Below are 26,555 nucleotides of genomic sequence, written 5' to 3'. Positions count from 1 at the left end.
ACATCTCTGTAGCTATCACAGAAGAAACTTCTGCAGGAATCACTCACTCACTCATGTATCCTGAGCACCTCTGGGGGTACATAGGGCCAACGTAAAAGATCTCCATCCTGGGCTGCTGCTGGTTTCAGCCTTGACCTCGACCCAGGTCAGGTTCGCCTTCTTTGGTTTCCTTGTTGAGGCTTCGTCGCCACGGGCCCCTGGGTCTGTCTCTGCTGCGATGTCCTGCCGAATTCCAATCTAGCGCTTGCTTGCAGATTTCGTCTCCGTTCTTTCGTGGTGTGTGGTCGACTTCCTCCATTTACGTTCTCGAATTTCTGTTGATATCGGTTTCAAATGACATCGTCGATGGAGCTCAGTACTCGGAATCCAGTTGTGAGGCCACCAGGCATCGGCTGATGAAAATCTGTAGCTTTTGTATGGACTCTGCTGACACGCACCACGTTTCGCTGGCGTACAACAACATAGATTTCACGTTGGAGATGAAAAATCGAGCTTTGATGCGTTGACTGATCTGATTGGATCTCCATATATTTCGTAGATTCGGAAAAGCAGTCCTAGCCGTCTTGATCCGTGTTGATTGACAACGATTTGGTCTTGCTGACGTTGATGGCGGGCCCGCCGTAGAGGAGCGTTCGGTCTGGTCGTCGAGCTCATTCTGCATCAGAGTTTGAAATTCTCATTTTCAATGAGTGAAATTTAACGTGAAATTTGAAGATTTTCAACTGAGGGATCAAAATAAAATTCATTTTGGTGAATGAATTTTTTCACCTATTCATTCATTTTTCTGTCACTGACAATTTTCAATGAGAAATAAAGCTGCACCGTAACTCCCGATTATACTTCCAATTACCTCAAAACTGGTGTGTAGTAGATAATTAGAATATTATTTATGTTCTCTGCTTGTCCATTAAGTCGAATTGTGCGTCTGTTAACAGAAATTGGACATTTTACGACGTGCGAAAAAATATTCGTGACAGAGAATTGAATGAAAAAAGAGAGGCATTCAGCTGACAATGAATGTGGCCATACACGAATGAAAAAATGAGAATGTCAATCTTCACTTTCAATCTTCGAATTGTTTACTCTCTGTCTGCATGTTAGAGCATCGTTGGTCTAGTATGCTCCATTGCAATGGACTGCCAAACTAGCCTACGATTTGGTTCACGGTCAATCACCCGCACCATGATCTTGTCGATTACGATGAGAAACAGTTGCGGTGATAGTACCAAACTACTCGGATGGGATCCGACAAAGCTCCGGTATGCAGGACTCTGCATGTGAAAGCCTCGTACTGTGCTTCCATGAGGTTGACGATTTTATTCGAAACTCCTTTGCGTCTCAGGGCGCCCCACAGATTTTCGTGGCTCAGACGATCGAAAGCTTTTTTGTACTCAATGAACACCAAAAAGAGGGACTCTTGGAATTTGTTCACCTGCTCCAGTATAATACGGAGCGAGACAATATAGTCAACACAACATCTTCCGGCACGGAACCCTCTTGCTGCCGCCGGAGAGCCGCGTCTGTTTTCTCTTGTATCCGATTCAGGAACTTTGAGAACAACACACAATGGATCAATGCAGAAATCACGGTAGGTATCCTAGAAGATTTTCTAGAGGAATTCCTGAAGAAACTCTTGGAGATATCCGCCGAAAATGTCAAGAGGAACTCTTGGGAATATGAAGAATTCTTTGGATAACGTCTCAAGGAATTCCTGCTGAAATGCTGAAATTCTTGCTGAGATTGCTCCAGAAGTATGTCTACGTTATCATATTCAAATCTATTCTGTGATTTCTCCAAGGATTTCTATAGATATTTCCAATGATTTTTCCAGATTTCTCTCTTTAGGAATTTTGCTTGAAGTACTACTGGAAATCTCGAAATCACAGCAAGAAATTTTAAAGAAATATCTGGAGGATTCACAGCAGCACCTTTGTAGGAATCTCAGTTGTAAATACACAAGACAAGGGACTTGCCCTCTCCTTCATCCCGCATTTCATAGTATTTATCAAAAAGAATTAATGAAAAAAAGAAAAGGCTGCCTACGCTAGTGGTTGTTATTGCAAGTGAAATTCCTTCAATAAATTCTGGAAGAGACCTATAATCATTCCAGGTATTTCTATAATATTCGTTCCATGATTCCATTATGTTTTTCTTGAGATGCAGGCTCTGTTCCACCTGGAGCGTTATTCCAATGATAAAAAAGCAGAAGGTGGTGTATTTCATAACAAAGAACAACTTTGTAGAACACACGAAAATTACCAAAAATCCCCAGAAAAAGATATAACGAAAAAACTATTTTGAGGGGTCGTTCACGAAAAACGACATATATCTCTTATAATTAAGCAAATAAGGTAATAGTTTGTTCGGCAAACTTTCCAACAATACATTTTTCTACAACTTTGCAGAAGACCCCAACACTCTATCTTCATTTTTGAAAAAAGTGAATTTCTGTCGCACTTTTAGGTGGATTAATCACAAACGTGAAAATCCCAAAATAAAGAGTTCAGTATACAGAACAAAATCTTCTAAGACACTATACCGCTAAAGTCAATACATAGAGCTGCAAAAAAAATGGGTTATGGTTGTGTACCCCAGTATACAGTATGTGGCAGGTTCCTCCGGAGATTATGTCCGGTGGCCACATCCGGTAGTTCCTAAACGGTCAAAAACTGTGTGGAAACAATGTTTGGTTGCAGAGGTATAAATTTTAGTAAAAATAGAGTGAGTTTAATAGCGAATCATAATGGAAAACACTCTGTGTACCGAAAAGCAGCCCTTTTTATACGAATCTGACCCAGTGACCCACTGGAATAACTCCGGCCATAGGGACCATTCCGACGTTCTCTGTCCACTTTTACAAACTAGACATATGTACGAGTGCACTGTCAGAAAATTATTCAAATCCGTTGTGTATTCGCTGAACGGCGACATTTTTAGTTCATATGCGCTGACTCAGGCCGATACGGGTTAATCTTCTAACTGCTTAAAAAAATATCCAAGCTTAATGGCTTGCAGTCAAAAAACCCAAAATTGCATATTTTGCCCTATAAATTGAGGTACAGCTCACAATTGTGACGTGCTGGAGCAAATCTGAGCCCAGATTCGGATTCAGCTACCCAAAATCTGTCAGAGACACATAAGTTTAGTCATGAGACAAAAAAAATGTTGCGCTGTGTAATTGTAGGAACAACGCTAATCTACAACTTTGCCGAACACCACATTTCAATAAAAGGTTTCCCAACTGAGTTATGGACAAATGAGTCAAACGATTGCCAGGTGATTGAAAACATTTTTGGATATCTCGATGATAAATAGAAAAATGTCGATTGCCCAGCTTAATTTCAGCTTGAAATGTCGGTTGACATTGAAACTTCGCAGCACTCACTGCCCTGAAAAGCCCTACGGAATCCTCCTGAAGACTCTGCAAAGCATCTGTATGTACCATCTGTATGTAACTCCTCTGAAACATCCCTGAAACCCCTTTGGAAGCCTCATCCAACTGACATTTTTATGGCCAATTAGCTTTGCAAAGGTTTTGAGAACCGTCACGCCTGTTATTTTAGTTTTATGATAATCCTAAGAACCTCTTCCATTCTATTTGACTCAAAAATGTTAATTCAAGACCAACAATTGAAAAGGCCACATGAACATTTTGTAGACAAACATGTTCCTGTCGACTTGATACCTTTTGAACTCCACCCACACACCTCACCACCACTAACAGAAAGCGCAAACATCAAGCTTTCTGTTAATGGTGGTGAGATGCGTGGTTGGATTCCAAGTTTATATTCATTTTTTAGAAAATTTGGCAACTTTGGGTTAAGTTTACATACAAATTTTTTTGAAAAAGTTTCTTTTAAATCATGTTCAAAGTTTCTTTGACTTATTACACAGCGCAACATTTTTTTGTCTCAAGAGCAAACGTATGTGTCTCCGAAGGATTTTGGGTTGCTGAATCCGAATCCGGGCTCAGATTTGCTCCAACACGTCACAATTTTGAGCTATACCTCAATTTATAGGGCAAAATATGCGATTTTGGGCTTTTTTGACTGCAAGCCATTAAGCATGCAAATATTTTTTTAAGGCAATCAAAAGGTTAATTGGTCAATTAACATCTAAATTAACGACTAATGCAAAATATTTCGTTTTACCTAATCAAATTTGATAGATTTAAGCATTTTATGTTAGTATGAAAACTTGCATGCAACTTTTGGAGGGTGACTTGTATGGGAAATGTCGTACCTAACATAAATCGCTTAAAACTATCAAATTCGTTTTGGTAAAACGAAATATTTTGCATCAGTCGTTAATTTAGATGTTAATTGACCAATTAACCTTTTGATTGCCTTAAAAAAATATTTGCATGCTTAATGACTTGCAGTCAAAAAAGCCCAAAATCGCATATTTTGCCCTATAAATTGAGGTATAGCTCAAAATTGTGACGTGTTGGAGCAAATCTGAGCCCGGATTCGGATTCAGCGGCCCAAAATCTGTCAGAGACACATTAGTTTGCTCTTGAGACAGACCAAAAGTTAATTTTTGTTACGCTGTGTTATCTTTTGAATGAAACCTAAGGTTTTGAAATCGGACGCAAATTGGCGGAGATATGGGCCTAAAAAAATGGCATGTTTTTTGAGGGGGTGACCCCAAACTTTTGAACGGGAGTGTATATCCACGTTTATATTCACGTATTCAAAAACTGGTAATGATTAAATGTGTGAAATAAGTTTATCGGATCAAAATACGATAACGCACAGTGCATTGTATTCCCCTGGATTGGTTTAACTCGCGTTAATCGGAAGTTTTCAATAAATTTTAGGGTTTGCAAAAAAAATGCGAGATAAATTCCTGATGAAATTACTGGAGGTAGTTGTGACGTCATTTGTTCAGCAGCTTTTCGCTGAATTCCGAAAGAGTTTGTGATGGAGTTTATTTTAGAGTTTCTTATGAAAATCTGAGTTATTTCAAGAGTATTATGTATTTGAAATGAATCCAGAAGTTTGTTCAAAACATTTCTTAAATCATTTCTTCAAGAATCTTTTGTTCATGTCTGACTTCATCGATCAAACTGTTGTTGCCAAGAATCCGTAAGTTTCATCAGAACTTTCAGAAGTTCCTCCAACATATTTTTGGCTACATTTTCAGGAGTGCAGAATGAATATCTTCAATATTTCAGCGAGAATTTTAATACAATAATTTTAATTTCGAGGAATTTCTTGTCGTGGCGTATGCCACAGCTTTTATCTAAAATCGTTTTTTTAAATCTCTTCTAGAAATTCAGCATTTTAATCGATTAAAACATCCAGTTCCTCAAGTGTTTTCTTACGGAATCTTTAATCAAATTTATTGGAATCGCAGTAGGCAGCGCGCGCGGATGGTTGTGTTTTAGAATTAGTTGTCACGTTTTTCTTCGTCTCCTCGTTTGATTCTGCCAATATTAATTAACTAATGTGAACATTAATAAACCATTAATTCCGCGTGTGATATTGAATGACAAAAGTGTAATTTTCCTTTTGATAATACACAGAACAGAACAGGTGTACGTTAAAATCAATTCGGTTAGGGATTCTTGGATTCTTGCGGAGAGTACATCTAAGTGTCGTCCTTTTGGTGCGCCGAACCGGACCCCAGCGGGAGTAGATCGTGTATGGTCGTGGTGAGCTGGACGTTTTGTGAGGTGGTGAAAATTTTGTCGTGCAAGTTCGCTTAGCGCTGCTTGGACGCCATAAAGGAAAAAAAATGAAGGCAAGGGAAAAAGTCAAGTGCTGTATACGATTCCTTCGGGAATTGTTCGCCACGCGTAAATCTGCAAGTTTCGCAATCTAAAAAAACGATGTAGGCCACCGGCTTCGCTTTGAATGCTCCGCAAAATGTGTAGTATAAAGTGTTGGACTACCAGTTCAATTTTCGTGAAATTCGGATTGGTTTTGAGTTTGTTAGGAAATGTTGTGAATTAATGCAGAAATACCGCGCACAAGTGTTATTTGGATCAAAAGTGGCTTCGACCCGAAATGACACCACACACCCAAATAAAATCAATCCTCAAGATTTAGAAACTGAACATCACTGAAGCAGAAAAAACCAACCCCCCTCCATCCAAGTGGATCCAACGATGCATTATTCAAATTTGGTGAGAATGTTCCATGATACTTGCTTTACCTTTTTATTTTCATTATTATATACAACAACATAATTTCTAATATATCGGAGCGTTTGGTACGGTATGTCCACGCATCCTTCCTCCCCTGCGATTCATGAAGTGATTCGAAGTTAGAGAAAGATACAATAAACTCGAAACATTTCAAAGAATCATCTTTGCGGTAAACGCTACGCAGTAGGCCTGGCCGCTTTGACGCTTGTGTCATATCTCTGATATGCTGCAAGCATCAATACTGACAAGAAAAATAATCGGGCGTAATCTAACCCGATTATTTTCCAGGATGCTTTCTTGTACTGGCTGCGTATGTGTTAGATTAGATTAGATTAGATTAGTGAGATGCGTGGGTGGATTCCAGAAGGCCCTAAGTCGACAGAAACGTGTTTGTTTACGCAATGTTGATGCGGCCTTTTCAATTGTTGGTCTTGAATTGGGCACGGAACTCCGGTGAACTTTTAGGAAACCCTACTGAATCTCCCATAAAAAATGAAAACAATGCCTTTTATGTAAAATTTCCACTCTGATAGTCGATGATACCGTGGATACACAGTTATGGATCACACATGGTTACGGATCAATTCGATGTTTACGGTCAAAGGTCGCCTCACTGCACAGCACGACATAACATAGCATAGTCTTCATAGCATAAACACTATACTTTGCTACGCCATGCCATGCTAAGCTGAAACATACGACCGTAAACATCGTATTGATCCGTAACCGTGTGTAATCCATAACTATGTATCCACGGTAGAACCGTTCAAGTGTTACCGAGAATCATACAACGTTGGGATGAGCAACGAGCGGTCACTATTTGAGTTCCAGACTTCCGATATAAACGTTCTATTTTCAATTAGAAATAATAACCCCCCAGTATGGGGCAAAAGTTTGCATTGGAGTACTTTTATTAAACATTGTATTACTAAAACTACAAAAGGAACGCGAAAAATGTAGTACTACGTTATGAAGGTAACATGATAGAGACCCTTATAGCCGGCCCTTATAGCCGAGGCGGTAAACGCACGGGTATTCAGCATGACCATGCTGAGGGTGACGGGTTCGATTCCCGGTCGGTCCAGGATCTTTTCGTAAAGGAAATTTCCTTGACTTCCTTGGGCATAGAGTATCTTCGTGCCTGCCACACGATATACACATGCAAAATGGTCATTGGCAGAGGAAGCTCTCAGTTAAAAACTGTGGAAGTGCTCATAGAATACTAAGCTGAGAAGCAGGCTTTGTCCCAGTGAGGACGTTACGCCAAGAAGAGGAGAGGATGATAGAGACCCGTTTATCGAAGAAAAACAATGTTATCCCGAGCAGAGGAAAATAGCTCAATAAGAGCATATTTTGATATGGAGAACAAAAAGTGATATTTGTTTGTTTGAGGTAAGAGGTCCCCCCCTCCTCCTTCTTGGCGTAACGTCCTCACTGGGACAAAGCCTGCTTCTCAGCTTAGTGTTCTATGAGCACTTCCACAGTTATTAACTGAGAGCTTCCTCTGCCAATGACCATTTTGCATGTGTATATCGTGTGGCAGGCACGAAGATACTCTATGCCCAAGGAAGTCAAGGAAATTTCCTTTACGAAAAGATCCTGGACCGACCGGGAATCGAACCCGTCACCCTCAGCATGGTCATGCTGAATACCCGTGCGTTTACCGCCTCGGCTATATGGGCCCCTAGGTAAGAGGTAAAAGTACTGAAAATAATATCTCAATTTTACTCCTAGAACATTATCATCATAAGGAGTGTATCGTAAAGTAGTTGAAAATGTTTACAATAGCCTCAAAAATAGTTTAATACAACTTTTAAGTGATTTTATTTTTGGAGATATTGTATAAACCCTTGAAAAAAGAAATGGCTTTTAACATTTTCTAAAAATGCTCTTTTAACTAGGATTTTAACCTAGAATAGTGAACGCATGTTTTTAAATTTTTGCACACCTTCTAAAAAATTGAAATTGCGAAAATAGTTCGATAATGTTCGAAAATTGTTAACTTTTTTGTGCAAATATAAAAAGCTCCAGAATCCTCATGATATAGGCAAATTTTTTTTTTCGAGAAAAAACTTCACTGTATTTAAGCGCAATTCTTAAATAGGAACCCCTTTTTCTATGCTCCTTCAAATCATGTTTACGCAAATAAAAAATACACAGAATGAAAAATTCGCATTTTTTAAAATAAGGTATGTTTTTTAATTTATGTACGAGTAAGTTAGAGCAAAAAATAGAATTTTATAACCTTTTAAGATATTAAAAGCAGAACTTCAAAGCTTGACCAAAAAATAGACGTTTTCTGGAGTGGACCGTTTTGTAGATATAGGAGATTTTTCTATCGAAAATATGAATTTTGAAAGTCGGTGTTGAATGATATGTTATGTGTACATAACTGTTAACAAGCATCAATATTTTCCAGATTTTCCATCGTACAAATTTTATTCGCTACCAATTTTTGAAATTTTGAAAAATCTTAACAAAATTGCATTTTGTGCAGATTTTTATTTTGTGAGGTGTATTCATTTAACCATATTTTCAATAATACTAAACATTTTACAAATTTTTCCAAGCTGTTCTAAACTTAACTATATTGTGAAGACTTCATAGAAGAACCGACATGAAAAGACCAACCCAGCTTCGAGATAGAGCATCCTGAACATTTTCAACTACTTTCCGATACACTCCTTAGCACATTTAGCTCTTGGTAAAATCTAACCAATAGCTGTGTGCCATTTGATTGATCATTAAATGTTATATTTTGCTATTGGTTAGATGGTTCAAGAACAAATTTTTGCTATTATTTTCAGTACTTTTACCTGTTATCTCAAACAAACCAATATCACATTTTGATCGTCAGTACTTGAACTCTGCCCGGGATTTTCTTTTAGTTCATTTTTTAGTGTGATGTCCGTTAGGTGCGAGCTTTCGCCTCGCAATACTCTTTGCACGGATAAACAAACGAAAACAAAAAAATCAGTACTGACCGCTCAACAATTGAGGGTTGTTCATGAACCACGAAGAACATGTTTTGACCATTTCAAAAATCCCCACCTTCGTAGACTTTGATAGACTACAACTTTAAAAATTTGTATGGAGCGTACACTTTAGATGATTTTCGAAGAAAAAACTAATTCTGCACACTTCTTGAGATACAATAGCACAAGCAGAAAATTGCGTCATCGGAAAAATCTTCAAGTGAACGACCACCGTACAAACTCACGCAATCTTAGCTACAATCAACCGAACACAGTAATCTTCCCATCTGCGACAATCATTGATTCTGGTCAAAGGAATCGTCGTATAATATGGCAATAATAACAATGAGCCAAGATATATGGAAACGCATGGTCATTTATTGTGAAGGATATACCCCGTCAGGTCTACTGTTAAACTTTGAAATTCACCGCTTGATAAGTTCCAACGAATTTATCTGAATGTATATTTTAAGAAGCAACAGATCAAAACAACTGCATATGAGACAAAATGCGCAATGTTCAATGATATATATTGAAGCTTCCGTCAACAACGGAAGCGAAGTACACCCCACATCGGTGAACTACTGTACCGTACCATTGCTCCGAAGTTCCACTTTATAATTAACTACTTTGCATATTGTAGGTACATACAAGGTACGCGGCGCTATCTCCAATAAAACTTGGTCCGCTCTCCTTTTTTGCTCCCAGTCTACCACCGGCTTTAACTTTGATACTTGTGCCTCTACTCTGATGGATCGGTTTGCCGCAGGAGGATGATGGTCTGGCTTTCTTGTGGTTGTTTCACGCAGTAGCTTCTCAATCGACTTTTTCCAACTGAGTGGCCTAAAGTTGTTGCTACTGAGTGAGACTGTCGTCCGTCGTCCTCGTCGGTCGCCACCGGTTTTGCATTGTGTGAGACGCGGGACGGGATGAGAAGTACAGAGTAGCTCAGCTTCCGCAGTACCGCACCGCAGCACCGTAAAGAGCAATCCGAGACTCCGAGTGTCACAACTTTCGGGCTTATGTTGTTTCACTCTATTGATTTTTCGCCACACAGTCCGCTTTATCCATAACAGTTGGAAACTGTGTTCGGCTAGGAGGTTTTTGTTTGAGGCTTGGCTCTTATTTCGTACACCAATAACCGGTCCTTTCTGTGTGTACACAATGGCTCGTCTACCAGTGACGTAGGGGTTGGGGACGACAGTTAATCAAATTTTTATGATTTTCGTTTTTTTAAAATACATTTATTTGATTTAGTTTTGCATTTCTCATACACTAATTGTACTACAAAGGCTATATGTACACCCCTGCAGAGAGTCGAGTCACATCCCATCCAACACGAAGTCGTATATGATGCTGAATAGGATGCTAAAGTGGAGGCCATATGCGTACATGCTTCCATTTAACCACGTGTAAAGTGTACGCATATCGCATCCACTTTAGCACGCTATTCAACAGCATATGCGATCATGTGTTGGCTAGGATATACAAATAAGCTCAGCTAGCCACATGCGGGCAGGACACAACTCCGGACAATCTTATCCAGAGGATGTGTAGGGATGAATTTCCCTTGAATGCCGTTTCAACGTCTATTACCCACATCGTCTTGGAGCTGAAGAGGTGGTTGCACGTGCACTCGGAGAATGACTAGTTCAGACGCTATACATGAGGTGGGTCAGGGGGTCGGAGTCGGCTACGGTCATACCGGTGCCCTGCGGTTGAACTCGACCTTTACCCTTAAGCGATTTAGTGACCGTGTGGAGAACATCCTGGATGCTTTCGGCGCGTCGGTCTACCGGGTTAGATCCGAGACCGCGGTTGGAAATGGTTACCCGGTAAGGGATACGGCTGGTCGAGTCCCCACTGTCTGCAACTTCTTCTAGTACTAGCTGATAGGGCCTGTCCTTTCAGCAGGTCAAATGGTGTTGCACATAAGTATGTATCAGTTCTTGGTGCTTGCAAAACAGTTGGACGCGGGCGTGGTAGTTGACCCTGCCCGTCTTCCGAGGGCAAATGGATTGGTGAGGGCCACTCATGAAAATGACTACGCGCCAGCATGCTACCTTGATGAACTCCCCAAAGCGAGTCATCGATGTTCGTTGCTGCAGGAGAATGTGGATCGAGGAGAACGTAGCCCAGGCTTTTACTTTTGTTGTAGAAGATGGCCTTAGATACACACTACCTGGGCCTGAGCCGTTCAGGTGTCTGTTGCGCAGATTCCCCCAGGTGTCTGTTGCGCAGATTCCCCCCATTGTTTAGAAGAAAATAAAAGGCGAATTGAGGTGATATATGTGCAAATGTTTTCAGATGCGTTTATAAGGTGTTCTTATATTTTTATACGTGACTTTAAACTTAATTGCAGGGAGCCTGAACGTACCTAAAGTCCGCTGGAACCCCCTGTAGTGCCCATTAAACTATTCCCGCCATTGTAACAAAATCATCTTGAACTGCTAGATCATCTTGGATCTCCTGTAACGCACCTGTTACCCCCCGAAACGTAAAATTCCCATTAAGCTCCCTTAATACCCTTGATAACCGCAGAAAATTCTGCGAAAAACCATGAGAACCTCTCTAACTTCCAGTAATGAGTGTTGCTTGGAAGGGAACTGCTAAATATCCGAGGTCGACCCAAGGAGGTTGTCTTGGGGAACGTTTGCTGGTACTGCTGGGACTCCGAACGATGCTTTCTGAAGTTGCTTGGAAGGTTCTAATTCGTTAAGTGGTCTCTTACTATCCTTGTCAGGTAGCTTAGGAACTCCACTTGTATCAGATTGTGGATGAGAACATCGTGCCAAACGTTGTTGAAGGCCGGTCGTCTAGCACGAGCATGGCCGTGTTCTGTGACTAGACTAGACTAGACTAGACTAGACTAGACTAGACTAGACTAGACTGGACTAGACTAGACTAGACTAGACTAGACTAGACTAGACTAGACTAGACTAGACTAGACTAGACTAGACTAGACTAGACTAGACTAGACTAGACTAGACTAGACTAGACTAGACTAGACTAGACTAGACTAGACTAGACTAGACTAGACTAGACTAGACTAGACTAGACTAGACTAGACTAGACTAGACTAGACTAGACTAGACTAGACTAGACTAGACTAGACTAGACTAGACTAGACTAGACTAGACTAGACTAGACTAGACTAGACTAGACTAGACTAGACTAGACTAGACTAGACTAGACTAGACTAGACTAGACTAGACTAGACTAGACTAGACTAGACTAGACTAGACTAGACTAGACTAGACTAGACTAGACTAGACTAGACTAGACTAGACTAGACTAGACTAGACTAGACTAGACTAGACTAGACTAGACTAGACTAGACTAGACTAGACTAGACTAGACTAGACTAGACTAGACTAGACTAGACTAGACTAGACTAGACTAGACTAGACTAGACTAGACTAGACTAGACTAGACTAGACTAGACTAGACTAGACTAGACTAGACTAGACTAGACTAGACTAGACTAGACTAGACTAGACTAGACTAGACTAGACTAGACTAGACTAGACTAGACTAGACTAGACTAGACTAGACTAGACTAGACTAGACTAGACTAGACTAGACTAGACTAGACTAGACTAGACTAGACTAGACTAGACTAGACTAGACTAGACTAGACTAGACTAGACTAGACTAGACTAGACTAGACTAGACTAGACTAGACTAGACTAGACTAGACTAGACTAGACTAGACTAGACTAGACTAGACTAGACTAGACTAGACTAGACTAGACTAGACTAGACTAGACTAGACTAGACTAGACTAGACTAGACTAGACTAGACTAGACTAGACTAGACTAGACTAGACTAGACTAGACTAGACTAGACTAGACTAGACTAGACTAGACTAGACTAGACTAGACTAGACTAGACTAGACTAGACTAGACTAGACTAGACTAGACTAGACTAGACTAGACTAGACTAGACTAGACTAGACTAGACTAGACTAGACTAGACTAGACTAGACTAGACTAGACTAGACTAGACTAGACTAGACTAGACTAGACTAGACTAGACTAGACTAGACTAGACTAGACTAGACTAGACTAGACTAGACTAGACTAGACTAGACTAGACTAGACTAGACTAGACTAGACTAGACTAAGGTGAAGAAGGCTCCCGGTCTGGGTGTAATCCGTAACGTGGCATTAAAAACAGCGATCCAGGAGTATCCAGATATGTTCAGGTCAGTGTTTCAGAAATGCCTGGAGGAAGGTAACTTTCCGGATACATGGAAGGTGCAAAAACTAGTGCTACTGCCAAAACCAGGAAATCAGCCGGGGGATCCAGCATAGTACAGGCCGATCTGTCTGTTGGATAGGCTAAACTTCTGAAGAGGATCATCCATAACAGGTTGACTGAAAGTGACGAATGTGGGACAGGGCTGTCCACGATGCAATTCGACTTCCACGAGGGCAAATCGACGGTGGATGCAATTCGAACTGTTGTATAGAAGGCGGAGTAGGTCCTTGCAAAAGCGGATACTATAGCAAAAGCGCTACTAGCGCGAACAAAAACCACACCGATACCAGCGGCGATGTCTCTTTGCAGGCCAGAAGGCTTTAAAAGGCAGAGCGCCATTCTGCGCAAGTGAATGACCGCCGCAGAGGCAAAACAGTTCGGCATTGGCAACAGAGAGACCTAGTGGCAGACTGTACTAGTAAAGGGCAAGTTGAAGCAGACGAACGCAGGCGCAAGACCGAAGGATATCAAGAGAAACATCAAGAAGAAGGGTGATGCGGTTATTGTGATGACCAGTGAGGAAGGCTACCTTGAGGTTCTACGTACCATAATAACCATCTTTGGAACGCCGCGGACGTACAAGACCGGCACACATGGTCCGTAGAAAAGATCTTCCAGCTAAAAAAGGTCTTAAAGAACAGGAGTTCTTCGTATAAGGAGCTTATAGCGAAGGTCGTGGGAGATACTGCGCAGGTCCGAGCCGTTACGCCAGAAATGGTTCTCCAAATTCATCTACTTGGGCGTGATTACTATGGTGGAAGAAGTCAAAACTGCAATTAAGGAGCAAACTAAGTAGGATATAGGAGACGTGGGAATGTCAGTCCAACTGTGAGGCATATCCCTTACCTCTCAGATATTTCACCGAGTTAGATGATAGATGACAAATATGATACTGTTTCTAGGTTTCTGCTGGAACGGGTTTGTTGACCGAGTGAAATTACGTTCTAAATGGATCACTAAAATAACTAAAACGGCCGCTATGAAATGAACAGATTGCGCCACCGCAGCCTTGTGTGTTTGACGTAACTCGACTGCTGTCACTGTATTATCGTCCATATATGGTGGCGCTTTTGTTTTGATGCAGTGAGTAGCGGAAAAGTTGGATTCAATGATCCGTTGGTTACATCGCCAGAAATTAGGCACCTGGATATTACAAAATTATTTGCTGTGAGGTTGCGGTTATCAAGGTCCCGGTGGATGCTGTCTACAAGGCTTAGTAAATTGACAAAGCGAAAGTCGGGTGGACAGTGTGTTCACTGCGGGTTTCTCAGCATCCGAAGATATACTTCAGATGTCAGGGCCCATATAGCCGAGGCGGTAAACGCACGGGTATTCAGCATGACCATGCTGAAGGCGTAAACCATCATGGACTCCAACCGGTTACGTGACAATTAGCGAAAATTTACACGATTGTAACGTAATTTTACATGATATCTCATGTAAATATGCACTAACTCTAGCATGTGCATGATTTCTCGCTGAATTTTATATAATTTTTTTTGTATGCCGAATGAATTTAAATTGGGTATAGCTTTGAAAGATTCACGATCTGGTTCCCCTTTCCAACAAAATGCTTCTCGCTACGCCAATGCTACTTACCCATTCGCTCCCGTACAGTTGCTCGTCCGATGAGTTTGACTCCAGTACTACTGCTGTTGTGCACCCAGCCGAAACCAGAAGCCAGAATGGTATCTGCAGTATGGAGAATTTTCTATCGTTACGGTTGCCAAAAACTGTGTGTACATTTCATGCCGTGCCAAGCCAAGCTTCTCCGTGGGACAAACTGGCGTCGTCGTCGAAGCAGAGCCACCACTACCCACCCCGGTAGTCACCCGTACTATCCACCCGTAGTTATCCAAATATTGAGCACAGCGTTGGACGGCGAATAGCTCTTCTGAACACAGAACGACCGCCGCTTGAGGTACACAGAATTTGTCCTCTACGGATTTGTCAACAGGAGATACACCTATAGATTCCAATCACTCTGATGAGCTTCGCTGCACGTATGTTGATTTTCGAGCTCGGATAAATCAAAACACAAGTTACGACACAGGCCAACCTTCAACTTTAACTGCCTAGCGGAGGAGCGTTCACGAGAGGCAGCTCCACAAGCGCACAAATCACAAACTTGTCGCTTGTCGGGATATTTATAGCATTTATGATTAAATTTTCATCACCATTGGCACCGTGCTCTTTGCTGACCACGGGATGTCACGTTTCCCGTTGTTCTTCACCGCCGCCGCCGCCGTGTACCGAGAAATTTTCCCACACGCGGTCTTCCGCTCTGTGAACAGCAGAAAACGCTACACTCACTACTGGCAGCACGTGAGAGAAAATTGGTTTCCTTTAATACCACCAAGACACGTCAGGATCCGCAGTATCTGCATTCAGGTAATTACGCGGACCAGTCACCTCCCATGTACACAACGACGCAAACTAATCCGAAATGGGGCGGTTCAATAGCTGTTCACCAGACGACGATCCGATCAATTTTTTCCTCTAATGAACATTAATCCCCCCGGAGGATTGATTATTACACCATCACCACCACCGCACCAGTAGCAGCAGCAGATGTCTGAAGGAGAGGAACGCATCCAAGGGCGACGACCGTCGTTACGCGCGGAACCATCCGAACGGTTCGGGGAAAATTCTGCAACTGATTTTCAAAATACTGCAACGTCCTGACCTGCCACTACTCGCTGCTGCTTTTCCGATTGTGCGGGGAGCTCATTCTCTCGTGAGCTCGCGAGCAATGCCGCACTGGTGCGACACTCGGCGGTTGAGTTCCTCATGTATAGCGTGAGACCGTAGAGTGGCCCAAACCAGGCTACGCGTCTTGGACTTCATACCTTACCCTCCTTGAAATGAAAGTATTACTTAATTGTAATTTGATTGTTTGAAAATTTGACAATTTTAAAACATTCATTTTCATTCGTTGACGTTCCAGATTTCACTCATTTTGAACCACCCTGGTGCCAGCTCCACCGTGAGATCCACGACACCGACCTGACGTCGGCGGAAAAACTACGCCGACCGACCAGACGGTGGGTGGGTGGTGAAAGGAGAAGAACGGATGGTGGTGTGGGGTCGAATTTTCCCACGGTCGTTCGGCTGTTTTGTTCAGTGGATCACCTCTCTCGCCTCTATTTGATACTTTTAGCACGCTTCCGAAGTGTGTTTTACTTTGTGCTTCGAGGAGTGTGTACGTTCGCGCTCGCAAAAATAGGTGGCATTAGCAGTTGGTAGATAGGTAGGATGCGAATTTCGGTGAATTGGCGTTGATGGGCTCCTCTTGTTTTCGGCCTTTGTGTAATCGGAGCGGAATCTTCTGCAATTTGGCGGCGTCTAACATCTAACGTAACATTGTGTAGTGTCAGTTAATTTACATAATGATTCTTTTACATTTACATTTGCTTAGATGGGTTCACTTTTGTAGGGGAAATTATTACGGGAGGGACAAATTTAACGGTGCTTCATTCTAAATACTAGAGATTTAAGCATTTTTTTCGTGGCTTGTGGGCTAGATTGGTTGACACATACTTTTACCTTATCTTACCTTACCAGTCAGACTGAGGCCTGAGTATCCTTTGTTGTACGTAGAAGTCCATGGCTGTGTGCCTCCCCAAGTAACCATGCTGTTGAAGCTGTACGTATTGTATATTTAAATCGCATATATTGGCACGCATTGCCCTCATTTCATTCATGTATTTAGTATTACATCAAATTCAAGATAAAACTGAATCAACAATATTTCTCCATAATACACGGTTCGTGGCTGCCGCTCTCCATCCTCGGTCGCGCCCGATGCTCGCCAAGTCACGCTCCACCTGGTCCGCCCATCGTGCTCTCTGCGCTCCACGCCTTCTTGTGCCAACCGGATCAGTTGCAAACACCAGCTTTGCAGGGTTGTTGTCCGGCATTCTTGCAACATGCCCTGCCCACCATATCCTTCCGGCTTTGGCCACCTTCTGGATGCTGGGTTCGTCGTAAAGTGCAGCGAGCTCGTGATTCATTCTTCTCCGCCACACACCGTTCTCCTGCACACCGCCGAAGATCGTCCTTAGCACGCGTCGCTCGAAAACTCCGAGTGCTTGCAGGTCCTCCTCGAGCATGGTCCATGTCTCGTGCCCGTAGAGGATTACCGGTCTTATTAGCGTTTTGTACATGGTGCATTTGGTGCGTGGGTGAATCTTTTTCGACCGCAGTTTCTTCTGGAGCCCGTAGTAGGCACGACTTCCGCTGATGATGCGCCTTCGAATTTCACGGCTCATGTTGTTGTCAGCCATCAGTAAGGATCCGAGGTAGACGAATTCCTCCACCACCTCGAAAGTATCCCCGTCTATCGTAACATTACTACCCAGACGGATCCGGTCGTTTTCGGTTCCGCCTACCAGCATGTACTTTGTTTTTGAGGCATTTACCACCAGTCCAACCTTTGCTGCTTCGCGTTTCAGGCGGGTGTACAGCTCTGCCACCGTTCCAAATGTTCTGGCAATAATGTCCATGTCGTCCGCAAAGCACACAAATTGTCCGGATTTTGTGAAAATCGTTCCCCGGCTGTTAAGCCCGGCTCGTCGCATCACACCTTCCAGAGCGATGTTGAAGAGTAGGCATGTGAGTCCGTCACCTTGTCGCAGTCCCCGGCGAGATTCGAATGAACTGGATAGTTCACCCGAAATCCTCACGCAGTTTTGCACACCGTCCATCGTTGCTTTAATCAGTCTAGTCAGCTTCCCAGGAAAGCCGTTTTCGTCCATGATTCTCCATAGCTTTGCGCGGTCGATACTGTCGTATGCCGCTTTGAAGTCGATGAACAGGTGATGCGTTGGGACCTGGTATTCACGGCATTTCTGGAGGATTTGCCGTACGGTAAAGATCTGGTCCGTTGTCGACCGGCCGTTACCCGGCAGATTACCCCTTCCTTCCACTCCTCCGGTAGCTGTTCGGTTTCCCAGATCCTGACTATCAGCCGATGCAGATTGGTGGTCAACTTTTCTGGGCCTATCTTGGATGAGTTCAGCTGCGATACCATCCTTCCCAAGTAACAAAATTAATTTTATAATGCTTTTGAAGTATTCTTCAACACCTGTTCTTTAAAACCATGCATAAACCAAATTGCTCTACAACACGACATCAACTCAACCATAAACCCGCCATAAGATCAAAGAGGCCCATCCTAAGATGCTCTTGGAGAGTTTTTAAATTTCTCTTAAAACTTGTTGTACTTCCCAAGTTGTCCTCAAGGCGAATTGCTCTCTCCTTGTAGAATTCTTCAAGTGCACGATAAAACGATAATAAATTTGTCAGTGTTGTTGTTGATGCAGCTTTTATGTCGACAGAAAAGTTTGGTGAATTAAATTGAAATTAAAACACAATGAAAATGACACATTATTGTAATCGGGATTAATTTATCACACAAATTAGAAATATTTCCGGGATGTAGCAAGGATGCCAAATGCCAAGCAAAATTCATCGTATATATGTTGCAAGATACTTCCTAAAATTGTAACGCGCTTCCATTATAACGCACTAATAAAATATTTAAAAATATTATTCCTTGTCATGCGAACATTGCTCATGAGTTTTCTCAACATGGCTTCCATTGAAATCTAGGCCGGTGGTCAGTCCATCATCGATGGTTTTAATCATCATCACCATAAGATCGTCTTAAATTTCTTTCAACTCATGCCAGAGCTAAAAGCATAACACAAGAATACTAGGATTTATAATGTTCTCAGTGCAGCCTGGTTGTTCTCCATCAAGAACGTCTTAAATTTATTTCATCTTATGCAAGGGTAAGAAGTATTATTCAAGAGTACTCAGGTTTATAACGTTCTTGATGTAGGTTTATGCAAACTCCGCCGAGAACGTCATAAATCATGTGCGCCAAATTGTAAACAAACAATAAATTATCGCACCGCGGTGGATTTTGTGAACTTCGTGCGATAAATTTAATCATCCCCGGTACCGTTGCCAACCAGGCAGACCTTTTTTCGGGAACCGCCCTTGATGTGGTGCAGCGCCTTATTCCTCCGGTCAGCATTTCCAACAGGTAAGTGATTTTGCAGGTCGATTATTTGACTCCCAATTACAAGGGAATCGACGTCCTGGATGACCAAATCAACCTCATTTCGGATGCTGCAACCGGAGGAACTTGGCACTGCACCGCGTCGCGGTTGGGTTTCCGGGTAAGTGTTCTTGATTGGCAGCAATAATGGAACGGTGAGAATCAAAATCTGATGCTTGAGTTTTTTCTTGCATTTTTCATGTACCAAACTGTTCTCTTGCGAGAACAGTTGCTCTTGATCAAGAACGGATGATTGAAGATAACTACAAGAACCTTATAAAACTGAAAATAAGTTCAACAGTTCTTGTTGTGTTTATGGTTTTATGAACTGAACCTCAAGTATTCTTGGAGGTGTTTTTAAAACCACATATTGATGAAGAATAGTTATGCTCAGCTGAAACTCCGATAAGATCAACTAGAATATGCAATGTTCCGATAAAACTATCATAAAAACAAATAAAACCAAATAGAATTAGGATTGTTACTTGGGTTACCAGCTGCTTTGTTGGTTTTGAGCTGGTGAATGGCATCCTTAACTTCCCTCAGCGTGGGAGCGTAGCCTTCAACTACTCTCCCTCTCACTGAGTACCGTTGGTATAGGGGCTATCGGCTGCGACCGGTAATCACTCGATCAGGGTTCGAGACCCACTGGGCGAAATAGTTGAAAACATGGGTTATAATTATAAGAAACTTTTTTCAGCTGCTAACTATGTGTGTGTGTGTGTGTACTCCATCTAACACCCACTGTCCGGCAGTGATATTATGGAAGAAAGCAGCCTGCAATGATGTCGTTGCAAATTGCTTTAGTCCGGGAGTTAGACAGTGATAGCTCTATTGCAGATTCGGTGACCCATTTCAGAATGGTTGGAGAGACACTCCATTCAGAAGTCACTTTCACTTACAATAAGCCCCGCATGTGTGCACTACCGTTATCAAATGGATAATGATAATACAAACACACTTCCTGTTTTAAAGAAAATGTCTTCAAAACTGGCACGTATCTAGTCAATCATAATAGCATCAATAATAATCAGAACAATCTCACCAAATATGATGTGGGGTGCCAGTGCAATCATCATTGAACCGTCTATTTCAATTTCCTCCGGTATCCCTCGCTGCACCATGGTCACGCACATAATTGGTCATCATTACACCACATATTCGCTCCATACATTTTTAAAATTTTCATTCACAACATTAAAGCAAATCACATAATATGAACACCGCACTATTTAAAATGACATAACATCATAAAACACAAGATCAGAGCGCGCCGATTTTTTTCACTTTTTGCCGTTATTTCTACTCAATGTGCATCGAAATTATGCATGCAGCACACCCTTGAGCACACCTCACTTCACTTCCCGTTTCTTGACGGTGATTTTACTGCTACGTTTGCGTTGCGACATAAATAACGCGCGACAAAGAACTGTCGCCCCACCAGCGAGCAGTTGCTGGGAGGACAGACACTGATGCAACCGAAACTTCCACGCGACACGAAAATCAGCCGCGTTCATCGCGCACACTGCCGTGCACGCATGCGCAGTCGCGGTACCGAAAGAAAAAACGCAAGAGCACACACATACCACCATCACTAACATATTCGTCTGTTTCCCACTATAACTCAGTCAATCTTGAACCAATTGACACAATTCTTGGAATGCGGTGAGATAGGTATAGTATCTACCCGTGTACAAAATTTCAAGTCAATCGGTTCAAAATTGACCGAGTTACAGTGGAAAACAGACGAAAATAACAGACGAAGAAAACCACCGCCCAAGTAGCGCGATACCCTATTTGTATACAAAAATACTTATTTTCACTCGAAAAACACGGTTTATTTTACTTGCTTATAACGAGCGCGACCCGAGCAGCCTCACGCAGATAGACGTTTTTTTCCGAATCACCGTCACCGTCACTTTGACACTCACTTTTTTCAGCTGCTAACTATGTCGGTAAAGTAGATTTTTACAATTTTGGTCGATAAAATAGTCCTGAATGATAACTAAATGATAACAAAACCTGTTATCAATCAGCTGTATTTTTTGTGTTGATAACTGAATGTAATATTGAATAAAATAGTGTACAATTTGTTATCATGTGGGCTGCAAAACGGTGAGTCGATAAGGAGAGCGTCCAATATAGCTCTGGTCCTCACAAGTTCCTACCTCATGCTTCCACGGGTCAAACGATGACAAAGACCGCCAGCTAAGAGTTGTGTGCTTAGCTGGTAGCGCAGCCTGGGCACTGTTGTTCTTCTGACTTCAGCTAGATTGAGGAGGTACGATCCGAGTATCTGTTCACCAAGGAGGTGCGGCTCAAACAGCGTCTGTTCTGGGATCCAGCGGCTGAGTAAGAAACGCTGCACCACGCCCAGCTAGATCCAAGGTGGTAGCCCCATCAGCGTGGTCGTCCCAGTGTTGGTTGGGACGTTAAACAGAACTGGCACGATGGCCCTCCGGCGAGACAGGAGTGTTGGCGTAGGCCCAATAAGCCACCCGTAAAAATCCCCATTGCGAATAACATAGGAGAAAATACGACTCGATACAATCGGCAAATACCCACGCGACGAAATAAGGACTACGATTGGAAACTTGGAACATGGAATTGCAAGTCACTAGGTTTCGCAGGATGTGACAGGATAATCTACGACGAACTACATCCCCGCAACTTCGACCTCGTGGCGTTGCAGGAACTTTGTTGGACTGGACAGAAAGTGTGGGTAAGCGGGCATCGAGCGGCTACCTTCTACCAAAGCTGTGGCACCACCAATGAACTGGGAACAGGATTTATAGTGTTGGGCAAGATGCGACAACGTGTGATCGGGTGGCAGCCGATCAACGCAAGGATGTGCATGTTGAGAGTTAAGGGCCGTTTCTTCAACTACAGCATCATCAACGTCCACTGCCCACACGAAGGGAGACCCGATGACGAGAAAGAAGCGTTCTACGCGCAGTTAGAGCAAACATACGATGGTTGCTCGCCGCGTGACGTGAAAATCGTTGTCGGCGACATGAACGCGCAGGTAGGAAGGGAGGAAATGTACAGACCGGTAATCGGGCGAAACAGCCTGCACGCCGTATCGAATGATAACGGCCAGCGATGCGTAAACTTTGCAGCCTCCCGTGGTATGGTAGTCCGAAGCACCTTCTTTCCCCGCAAAGATATCCACAAAGCCACCTGGAGATCACCCGACCACCAAACAGAAAACCAAATCGACCACGTTCTAATCGACGGTAAATTCTTTTCGGATATAACCAACGTCCGCACATACCGCAGTGCGAATATAGATTCGGATCACTACTTAGTCGCTGTATGCATGCGCTCAAAACTTTCGACAGTTATCACCACGCGTCGAAGTCGAACGCCGCGGCTCAACATCGAGCAACTTCGTAACGTAGAAGTGGCTCAAGACTACGCGCAGCAGTTAGCAGTGGCCCTACCAACGGAAGAGCAGCTTGGCGCAGCTACACTTGAAGATGGCTGGAGGGACATCCGATCCGCCATAGGTAGTACCTCGGCTACAGCACTAGGTTTCGCGACTCCGAATCACAGAAACGACTGGTACGACGGCGAATGTGAACAGTTGAAAAACGAGAAGAATGCACCATGGGCGAGAATGCTGCAACACCGTACGAAGGCGAATCAGGCACGTTACAGACAGGCGCGAAACAGACAGAACTCAGTCTACCGGATGAAGAAGTTTCAGCAGGAAGAACGAGATCGCGAAGCGATGGAAGAGCTGTACCGCGCTAAGGACACACGAAAGTTCTACGAGAAGCTGAACCGCTCGCGCAGAGGCTTTGTGCCACAAGCCGACATGTGCCGAGATAATCACGGGAATATTCTCACGAGCGAGCGTGAGGTGGTCGAGAGGTGGCGGCAGCATTACGATGAGCACCTCAATGGCGGCGTTGCAAGTACCGAAGGTGGCGTGGTAACAGATCTAGGAGTACACGGTGTTCAATAAGTTCGGATACACAGTAAAACTGAATTTATTTCCCATCTGTAATTCAGATTTTCAAAGTGAATGTATTAATTGAAAGCTCACATAATACTGATCAAATACAGTATATGTTTTGAAACAAACTGTTCTTTATCCTTTTGTAATAATTGCAAATGTGTCTCAAGATCCTTTCAGCCGGCACGTACGTCTGTCATTGGTATTTCGTCTAGTTTTTATTGAGTAATGGTGTTAAGTTAAATCAAATTAGGTTGTTGTCCTCAGCATTAGTGGTAGCAACTATGGCCATACGAAATAATCTATAAAATTCAGATTGGGTGAAGTACGGACTCATTTTATTTTGATCTTTAAAATTGCTTAAATTGCCGCTGTACCTGTTTTAATGACTTTTGTTTTGTCAAAAAGCAAGGCTGCGTTATATCTCAGTTTAATCTATCATTATCTTTTCCAAAACTTGATTATATCCCTATTGTGGCAAATTTTAACCAAAATTGGCTTTATATAATGTATTTATGCCTTTTTCATAGATTTAAGCACATTTTGACTAAACTTGCAAATTTATCACCATATCATCACTGAAATAGCAGTGTAAAGCTTTTGTCTATTAATTTAGTTATTCTAATTTAGTATAGTGAGATGTAAACTCAAAAGTCAACGTTTTAGACTTCTGTAGCTTGAGCAACTTATCGAAAGTTATTCCAGCGTGCCGGAACTAACAAACTTTAGATACATCTAAGGCTTATAAAAAAAAGTAGAAAAAGACTTTATTCAAAACCATATGCTATATTTGATCAGTGTTATATGACCTTTCAACAAATACATTTACTTTGAAAATCTGAATTACAGATGTGAAATTAATTCAAGTTATATGGTGTATCCGTACTTATTGAACACCCTGTATGTGCACAGGACGAAAAACTTCCGGCCCCTGACCTTCAAGAGATTGAGGAGGAGATTGGCCGGTTGAAAAACAACAAAGCCGCTGGAGCAGATCAACTACCAAGCGAGCTTCTAAAATACGGTGGAGAAGCACTGGTGAGAGCACTACACTGGGTCATTACCAAGATTTGGGAGGAGGAAGTATTACCGGAGGAATGGATGGAAGGTATCGTGTGTCCCATCTACAAAAAGGGCGACAAGTTGGATTGCGGAAACTACCGCGCGATCACACTACTGAGCGCTGCCTACAAGATACTTTCCCAAATTTTATGCCGCCGTCTATCACCGATTGCAAGAGAGTTCGTGGGGCAATATCAGGCTGGATTTATGGGTGAACGCGCTACAACGGACCAGATGTTCGCCATCCACCAGGTGTTGCAGAAATGCCGCGAATACAACGTGCCCACACATCACTTGTTTATCGATTTCAAATCGGCGTATGATACAATCGATCGAGAACAGCTATGGCAGATTATGCACGAATACGGATTCCCGGATAAACTGATACGGTTGATCAAGGCGACGATGGATCGAGTGATGTGCGTAGTTCGAGTATCAGGGACACTCTCGAGTCCCTTCGAATCTCGCAGAGGGTTACGGCAAGGTGATGGTCTTTCGTGCTTGCTGTTCAACATTGCTTTGGAGGGTGTAATAAGAAGAGCGGGGATAAACACGAGTGGGACAATTTTCACGAAGTCCGTTCAGCTGCTTGGTTTCGCCGATGATATTGATATTATTGCTCGTAAATTTGAGACGATGGCGGAAACGTACATCCGACTAAAGAGGGAAGCCAGGCGAATCGGATTAGTCATTAATGTGTCGAAGACAAAGTACATGATGGCAAAGGGCTCCAGGGAGGAACCACCGCGCCCGCCACCCCGAATTCATATCTACGGTGATGAAATCGAGGCGGTTGAAGAATTCGTGTACTTGGGCTCACTGGTGACCGACGACAACGACACCAGCAGAGAAATTCAAAGGCGCATAGTGGCAGGAAATCGTGCCTACTTTGGACTCCGCAGAACTCTACGATCGAATAAAGTTCGCCGTAACACGAAGTTAACCATCTACAAAACGTTGATTAGACCGGTCGTCCTCTATGGGCACGAAACATGGACCCTACGTGCAGAGGACCAACGCGCCCTTGGAGTTTTCGAACGGAAGGTGTTGCGTACCATCTACGGCGGAGTGCAGATGGAAGACGGGACTTGGAGAAGGCGAATGAACCACGAGCTGCATCAGCTGCTAAGAGAACCAACCATCGTCCATACCGCGAAAATCAGGAGGCTACGGTGGGCGGGTCACGTCATTAGGATGTCGGATAGCAACCCGACTAAAATGGTTCTCGAGAGTCATCCGACCGGTACAAGAAGACGTGGAGCGCAGCGAGCTAGGTGGGTCGACCAAGTGGAGGACGATCTGCGGACCCTACGCAGAGTGCGGAACTGGAGACAAACAGCCATGGACCGAGTGGAATGGAGGCGGCTACTATGTACAGCAGAGGCCACCCCGGCCTTAGCCTGACCGGTAAGGTAAGTACAATTTGTTATCAACTTGAACTCAATGATAACTCAACTTCTTATCATTTTGGTATTGGTGGAGTAAATTTGAGTTACCATTTTTGTTATGTTGGCTCTTAATTCAACCTAAATTATAACATACTCAATTATCAAACGAATGATAACCAGGTAACAGAACTTGTTATAATTTTGATATCCGCCTTTGTTCGGGAATTGCAACATTTTATTTACAGCATTTTTGAAGATACCTATAAAACCAAGATTTTGGAGTAAACAAGACTGTCCAACCAGTAATCTGGATATTCATCATGATCACAACCTTTTTGGCAAATTTATTACAATTTTAAAGTTATGATAAAACTACCTGTAGCTCCAACAAATGGCGTTCAATTTTGTTAACCCGGGAGGGGTTTCGTTGTGTACTGACTACATTAACCATTTATGGCTCACAGCGTGAGAGTGGTATCACTGAGGATGGGTGAAGACGCGACTGCTCGAGGGTTAGTAATGACATTTGTTGGTAGCAAAGCAGCAACTGGTTCACCAACTGTTATTCTACTTTAGGTGGAATCTAACTCTACGCAACAACCTAAATAGTTTTATAAAGAGTTTAAAATGAATGAACAATCATGAAGGTTTTTATGCGGTCATATTGAAGGTGAATGTGATACCTT

At 42.7% G+C, this 26,555-nt stretch overlaps 1 protein-coding gene across 1 annotated transcript in view; it reads right to left on the bottom strand.

Moving 5' to 3' along the window:
• LOC109408456 (uncharacterized) overlaps positions 1-16,102 on the bottom strand; it is a 278,493-nt gene extending 262,391 nt beyond the window's left edge. The window contains exon 1 of the mRNA XM_062856590.1: positions 14,991-16,102. The gene's annotated coding sequence lies outside the window, so the exon portion shown is untranslated. The remainder of the gene's footprint in view (positions 1-14,990) is intronic.
• Positions 16,103-26,555: the final 10,453 nt, after the last annotated feature.

Source organism: Aedes albopictus, chromosome 3 (assembly GCF_035046485.1).
Source record: "Aedes albopictus strain Foshan chromosome 3, AalbF5, whole genome shotgun sequence".
Classification (NCBI taxonomy): domain Eukaryota; kingdom Metazoa; phylum Arthropoda; class Insecta; order Diptera; family Culicidae; genus Aedes; species Aedes albopictus.
Note: the sequence above shows the minus strand (reverse complement) of the source record. Positions and strands in the feature narration are given on the sequence as shown.